Consider the following 8,246-nt stretch of genomic DNA (forward strand, 5'->3'; position numbering starts at 1 on the left):
TGGTGAACCTTGCAAGGGTTGACCCAAGGATAACCTCCCACATGTTATCCATATTTAGTGAAGCCAAGCCTATTTTGCAAAAGAAAAGGAAGTTATGTGAAGAGAGAAGGTAGGTTGCTAAGGATGAGGTAGAGAAGTTCTTACCGGTTAGGTTCATCAAGGAGGCACAATACACAATATGGCTGACCAATGTTGTTTTAGTGAAGAAGGTTAACGGGAAATGATGAATGTGTGTATACAAAACGAATCTTAACAAGGAATGTCCTAAAGATGTCTATCCCCTACCCAATATAGACTAGTTGATAGATGAAGCGACCAACCATAATGTTTTGAACTTTTTGCAACAAGCTAAAGATAGCCTTCATTACAGAGTATTCAAACACTTACTCAACAAGAGCATTGAGGTATACGTAGATGATATGGTGGTAAAGACCCAACCCAAGCTTAGTATTATTAGACCTGCCTAAAGTATTCTCAGCCTTGAGATCATATAACTTACGGTTAAACCCAAAGAAATGTCTGTTTGGGATAGATGACGATAAGTTCTTGGGATTCATGCTCACACACAGAGGTGTAAAGGCAAACCTTAAAAAGTGTAAAACAATCATTAACACGAGGAGTCTTAAAATGTTAAAGAGGTGCAACGACTCATTAGAAGGTTGACACCTATTTCCTGGTTCATTCCTTGGTTAGGGGACAAAACTCAACCCGTGATAAGGCTACTGATAAAGTCCACTAAGTTTGTTTGGGATGACCAATGCCAAGAGAAGTTCAAGCAACTTAAGCAGGTCTTGACATCCCCACCCATATTCTCTGCATAACAACCATTAAAGATATTGTAAGTGCCGCCCTTCTCTAAGAAATTGGTAATTAAAAAAGACCTATCTAATTCATAAGCATAACCTTTCATGACATGAGACTAGATACCAAATGGTGAAAAAAATGGTTCTCTCCCTTGTCGCTATAGTAAGAAGACTACGGTCTTACTTCCAAAGCCACCTTGTCGTCGTTAAAACTGACTACCCAATAAAGAAAATCGTGCAGAATAAACCGACGGGTATAAACCGATAGGTCCTATAGCCTCAATGTTTAACATATTTTACAAATAGGGAAACCACGTACTTGATGATGAGTGGTGGACCTTGTACATAAAAGACTATTCCAATCCAAATGGAGTAGGAACATGCATAGTCCTCAAAGGACCGATTGACATCCTAATATATAAGTCACTACATTTTGGCTTTTAGACATCGAACAACCAGGTTGAGTATGCAACTATCATAACTAGTCTCACCCTGGCCAAAAATTAGGAGAAAGTAACGGGAGACTATTAAAAGAAAGGTTACACTTTTGCTACAACATTATCATCTTGTTAAAAACATGACCGACGCCTTTGTCGAAGTAAAACTTGAGAATATATCTTAAGGAGAAAATATGATAGTCGATGTGCTTTCCAAGCAAGAATGCACTAAGAAGAAGGGACGATACAAGTCTTCACTACAATAAGTATTGACATCACCATCCATTAACAAGATGGACGAGTGTTTGCAAGTCAGCACTAAGGAAGCAAAGTGGATGACACCTTATATTTACTACCTCAAGACTAGAGAGATACTTGAAGGACAAGACAAAGACTAGATAAGAAGAGTTAGTCGTTATACGCTCATGGGCAATGATTTCTTTAGGATAGGCTATAATAGACCTTTGTTGAAATGTGTTACTCTAGAGCAGGCTGAATACATAATTCGTGAAACACACAACGATATTTATGGGTATCATTCTGGGGCGAGAACCATGGCAACACAAATCCTACGAGCTTGATAATTTTGGCTGACTATGATAGTGGTTTGTGTTGATTATGTTAAAATATGCATACCTTGATAAAAACACGAGAACTTTATACATGACAAGCAAGATGTGCTACAACATATCTTCTCCCCATGACCTTTTACGAAGTGGGGAATGGATATCTTGGCTCTTTTGCTCTAAGAAAAGGCCAAGTCAAATTTTTGCTAGTCGGCATTAACCACTTTACCAAGTGAATTGAGGTAGATCCCCTAACAACCATCACAGCTTAGCAGGTCCAACACTTTGTTTGAAAGAACATAATATGTCGATACGATAAGCCTATTCGACATAGTTGAAGATGTTGGTAAGGGTGCATATAAGGTAGAATATTTGGCAAGGCAGCATATGCTAAATACTTGGAATATAACACATTTAAAGTTTTATTTCAGCTAGGAACTTGTAGATAATTGATTACTTGTAACTCTAATTGTACTATTTCCTCACTCGATCTTTCTTCCCTTAGGAGGGTTTTGGCCAAGAAGGTTTTAATTAGGCACTTCATCAATAAAATAAAGAGTTTCTACCTTCGTCAATGAACTTTTATTTGAATATTTTATAAGCACTTAAGTAGTTTCCTGCCTTTTACCTAAGTGGTCCTGGTCTAACCACTCATGTAGTTCCCTGTCATCTACCTAGGCAGTCATTGTTGAACCTTTTATGCAGTTCCTTATTGGCTACCTAAGTGGTCCTGGTTGAACCTTTCATAAAGTTCCCTACTGCCTACCTAGGCGGTCTTGGTTGAGCCTTTCATGTAGTTCCCTGCCATCTACCTAGGCGGTCTTGGTCGAACCTTACATGCAATTCCCTACTGCCTACCTAGGCAATCTTGGTCAAACCTTACAAGAAGTTCCTTAACACCAACTTATTTGGTCCTTTTCCTCAACAACTACCATCTTCAAGGCATCAATTTTAGTTTTCAACTTTTTCTCTTTGTTCTTAGCCTTCTTTTATGAGTCTTCAATTGCTTAACATTCTCCTTGCGGGCCTTCTTTGCCTTAGCCCATGTATTTTTCTCTTGCTCATATTATTTTTTTTTACAAATTGAAAATGATTTTTGTCTTGTCTGTATTGAAATATAGGGAAACACTAGTAAAGGGGAAGGGTGGGGTGGGGGGGGGGGGGGTTAATATTGTTTCAAATTCTTTTCGCAAAAATAATGTTTAATAACTATTGCGAGTGTTAGATAAACTACAACAGTTGTTAGACGCTTGTGTTTTCAAATAAGCATTTAGAAAAATGTTTTAAACAGGAGAAGCAATAATACAAGTATTTTTATACTCGTTCGCTCAACCTAAGCTATGTTTAGTCTCCCTTAAGGCCTCTTAGAGGGTTCTACTAATATTTAAAAAGATTACAATGAGTACAACCCATTCCTAGTATACAAGTATTATCAACCACTTTTGGTTTCCCTAATCAACCTTATTAGTCTGAGTTTAACCACTCTTGGTATCAAACCTAGACAACCTTTTTAGAAATTTTAACTCAATTGAGTTAAAAAATATAAGTGTTTTAATTCACTTTTGAATATACAAACACAATTAGTGTTTTGAGTATAAGTACATATTCAAATAACTCTCAAAGAGAGGATAAATTCAATACAATTGAATATGGGAACTTGTAATGTTCTTTCTCTTATAATGAAAGCTTTAGATAATGTAAGCTTGGAGAGCAGCAGAGTAATAATTCGATAATAGATCTCTTGTAGTAATTATCCTTCTTTCTTCTCTTCTACAAGTCCTCTTTATATAGCCTTCTTCGAGAGATAAACGTTACTCAAAGAGAGTTGACCTTTTTGAGAGTAGGTGGCTTCTAGTATGAAGATTTGTACTATTCTGCATCTTGGGAAGAACAACATTGCTTTAGTAGTGAGAGCTTTTATGACTATGATAGAACATAAAGCTTTAAGGAAACATTCGAGGAATGTATTCCTGTTTCTCATCGTCTTTCTTATCCATGTGCATGGCTTTTGAATAAAGCTTGGTACTGTCATTATCTGCATAGATAAAGAGAGAAAAAAGCAAAACAAACAGAGGTATAATACATTCATGCATTTAATGTTCTTTCAAACAAGTGTTTAACGTGAATATGTGGTTTTGAAAGTAGTATCAAGATTCGTAGTACAAGTGTTTAACGTGAATATGTGGTTTTGAAAGTAGTATCAAGATATTCAACGTTTATTATTGTTTTCTCTAGATTCCCTTTTGGAAAATACTTTTTAATCTTTTATAATTAACACGTCATTGTTTATCTATCTTGAATTTAACAAAGATGTTCTAATATGCATTGTTTATCTATCTTGAATTTAACAAAGATGTTCTAATATGCAGTTCTCTTAGATGTTTTACACACTAAACAATATTTTATAAAGTGTTGTATGTTAAACATCAAAACTTGAGTTGCTAGATAGTATATTATCTCTAGACGATCCTATCTTAACACTCGTCAACCATCTCCTTTTGCAACATGTTTGCTATACCCTACGACCAAGCACAAGGGACCAAATTTGAAATTCAAACATCGCACGAATAAGAGTAGCCGACTTAACCTCTTATACCAATTTTAGTTCATTATCCTTCAGCCTTATTTAAACACCTTTGCGCTAATGACAAGGGGCCCTCTAAAACACCCAAATCAAACAACTTGCTCCCTGAGCTACCAATTTGGTGGAGTAGCTTAACTCTTAGTTTATTCTTGTTTTTACCCACTCCCCATTTCTTTGGGGACACAAACCTCTTTAGGTTTAGGAACCATGGTCTCTCCGATTTTCTTGGCCTCCTTTGGGTTCCTTAACTTGTGGAACATGTCTTGTTCGTTCCCACTTTAGAAGTGTGCTGGGTCGTGTAACCTTTAAGCACCACTAAATTTTCATATCATCTAAAAAATACTCAAGTTATAAGCTAGTCTGTAGATACCACACAAGTCAGCAACTGACTTAGGGGACAAGTAAACTCTAACAATATATTTAGTAGGTAGCTTCTGAGGGAGTTGCTCCAAGATCCCAATTATTCTTCGATCCTCCTTGGACAACATGTCCTTCGACCATTCGTTATATGTAAAAGGGTTCGATCCATTAGAAAGGAAATTTTGGATTATCGTTATCATCATAAAAATGTGAACGACAACCTGAATTCACCACTATCCTAAAGAACCCTTTCTTAAACTTCTTGAAGGATTGGGAATAGGTACCTAGAAAACATATACTTGGCTTGCTCACCAAGGACAGCCAGATAATGGGATCCTTTGGTTGTGTTAAGTAAAAGTGAAGAATGCACTCGGGTGAAGGAAATAAACAAAGAACCTAGCATACTAATCCAAAAGCTTGAAGACAACCTCAATTATTCGATGAAGTTATGTTGGTGCAACATTTAGAAGCCAAAGCACACCCATGGTAAACTCATTGAAGGGTAACCGAACATGCAGCTGAAGGAAAAAAGCTATATACACGTAAAATAATTCCTCCTCATACCCCTCTCAACTGTGGTAGACATTATCAATTGCACTCACCCTCCTAAATGAGACTATATCCTCAAACACTCATCTCTCAAACATATAGAGGTTATTTAATCAGGAAATCAAAATTCTTGACCACTTAAATTTCAAAAATTGAGTTATAACTAAAGAATCTACCCACTCATACCCATCATTTCTAGGTAGTCGGGACTTAGCATGCTCTTTAGCAGGGTCCTCCTTATTTTAAAAACTCACCTCTATTTCCACCCGTATGGTACGGGATGACGATGATGTGTCTGATGACATTCAAACCTAACTACGATTACTACTGCTATTATTTGACTCCTCTCTAAAACCCATATTTGACTTACTACAACAAATACCTTTTGAGTAGTTGACTCTTGAAGTGATTGACTCTTCACACAAGATATTGTCATGAAAGAAATTTGTGACCTTTTACCTTTCCACCCCTTCCCTAAACCATTAGATCTCTCTAGATCTGAAAATTAAGGGTTGTGACTCTACCCCTTCTAAGCATTGCATCGTTTCTTGAGCAAAACAACAATTTCGTACCTTCTTACCCTATTACCACATCATATGTGTTGCTTCATCATTACAACTTATTTGTAGTTAAGTTTCTTGAGGTCGGGGGCTATTATACCAATATAGGACTCGTCCTTTGACGAGTACATGTTAGACTACTAAGTTGACATGTACTCAACCCATTCCTATTCAGTCAATTCAACATCACACAAGACACTTAATCACCATAGTCAAATGTTAACTATGATGATTTATAACCAATAAGTATTTGGGTCAATGAGCTAGGCTAATCCAAGTGAAAGCCCATAAAAAGTAAGTATGTTAAAAACGTTTTATTAATTACGCATTTATCGTTTGCTCAGGTGAAAGGCTAACTAGAACATCAAAGGGTCTTTTGCAAGCACAATCACTTTATGTCTTAAATGGAACGAGCATTTAAGAGGAGGACAAACACTCTAAGGATTAGAGGTTGAAAGTATTGGAAGAGTCTTTGAAGTCTTCGCAATATACATTCTCGATTTTGTAAGAACATATTTTAATATATTTATTTGTTTTATTTTAATACTTGGATTATAAGAATATTTCGTAATTTTAATTTTAAGGGTGAATTAAAATTACTTGTCTCCATTGTTATGTCTTTTTTTCTCTTTTTCTAAGGTTTTTTTGGTACATTCTTAATATTGTAAGAATTAAATTTACTCAATATAATAATAATTTAGATATGAATATTAATATATAAAATTTTTATAATGTGATATTAAATATAAAAATATTTATTTCATACCTGACTTAAAAAATATTTTTAACTTTATTAAAAAGAAATGACTATAAAACTATATCTAAAAGACTACAATGTAACTAAACAAATACAATTTTTCTTTGCAAATAACATGACAATCGACTATCAGTATGTCAGGTATGAACGACCGATCCTTAATACAGGGTACATTGAAGCTCTTTAGAAGCCTTTAACATGTAGCATGGAAAGCCTAGGAGGCTAGTGTATTATATATTACTAAGTTTTTCTCGACAATACCAATATAAGACTCGTCTATAACAAAATACATGTCAGACTACTAAGTCGACATGTACTCGACCCATTCCTACTCGGCCAACACAACAACACACATGCCACTTACTTATAATAGTCCATAGCTAACCGTGATAATTTAGAAACTAACATGTATTTGAACCAATGGGTCCAGACTCATATACATGCAATATAAATTGTTAAGATATGCTAAATATTCTATTAAAGGATATTAGGCAATCAAATATTGCGTTAGTTATAATTTAGATATTATTTTAATTTGTGCAGATTTGTGCACCTGTCATTCCTTTAATAGATGAAGAATTATAGGATCCTTATATGTATATATATGGTACTCTAGTATTTGAAATATACATCAGAATTATTCTTTAAACCTTTTATTATGGTATCGGAGCCAAACACTGATATTCTCTACAATATAGGAATCAGTGCTTTTTTTCATTGAATATTTCTGATGGCTTCTTCCGATGACAATCAATCGGAGAAACATAATTCTGGAACTTCCGCTGCTTCCAAGAGTTATATTTCTATCGCTGCCGGATTTGTGACCAAGTCAGGTCTATCTAACTCTGCTCTTAATCTTTCTGTTGTTACTAAGGGTAGTGATTGGATAATTGATTCAGGTGCTACTGATCATATGACTTGTGATCCTCATATATTTACTAGTTTTTCCTCTCATTGTTCTAAAAGTGTTATTATTAATGCCAATGGGGTCTCATCTCCTGTTGAAGGTATAGGTACTATATCCCTTTCACCCTCCTTATCAATTCCTGATGTTTTATTTGTTCCGACATTAAAATGTAATCTTATCTCCATCAGCAAGTTAACCAAATCACATTCTTATGTTGCCTTGTTTTACCCAACCCATTGTCTTTTTCAGAACATCCATTCCAAGGAGAAGATTGCAGTGGTAGAGAGAGTGAAGGACTGTATTATCTGGAAAATGTCTCACGACAAAACCATAAAAGAGGGTTGACTTGTCTTGTGAATGATCACATACAAGATAAAAACAAAAAAGAAATTTGGTTGTGGCATAAATGGTTGGGACATCCCTCATTTGGTTATTTAAAAAAATTATTTCCATCACTATTTCATAAATGCAATATTTCTGATTTTTTTTGTGAAACTTGTGTTTTGGCAAAAAATCATCGTGTTGTGTTTCCTTTAAGCAATAACAAAACTGATTTTCCTTTTTCATTAATTCATACAGATGTTTAGGGCCCTGCCCCGCAATCTACACATGATGGAAAAAAAATGGTTTATCAGTTTTGTTTATGATTGTACTCGGGTAACCTGGGTATATTTGCTTAAACATAAAAGTGATGTGTGTGATGTGGTTCGTTCATTCTATCAT

This window comes from Vigna radiata, chromosome 7 (genome assembly GCF_000741045.1).
Source record: "Vigna radiata var. radiata cultivar VC1973A chromosome 7, Vradiata_ver6, whole genome shotgun sequence".
In the NCBI taxonomy this organism is placed as follows: Eukaryota; Viridiplantae; Streptophyta; class Magnoliopsida; order Fabales; family Fabaceae; genus Vigna; species Vigna radiata.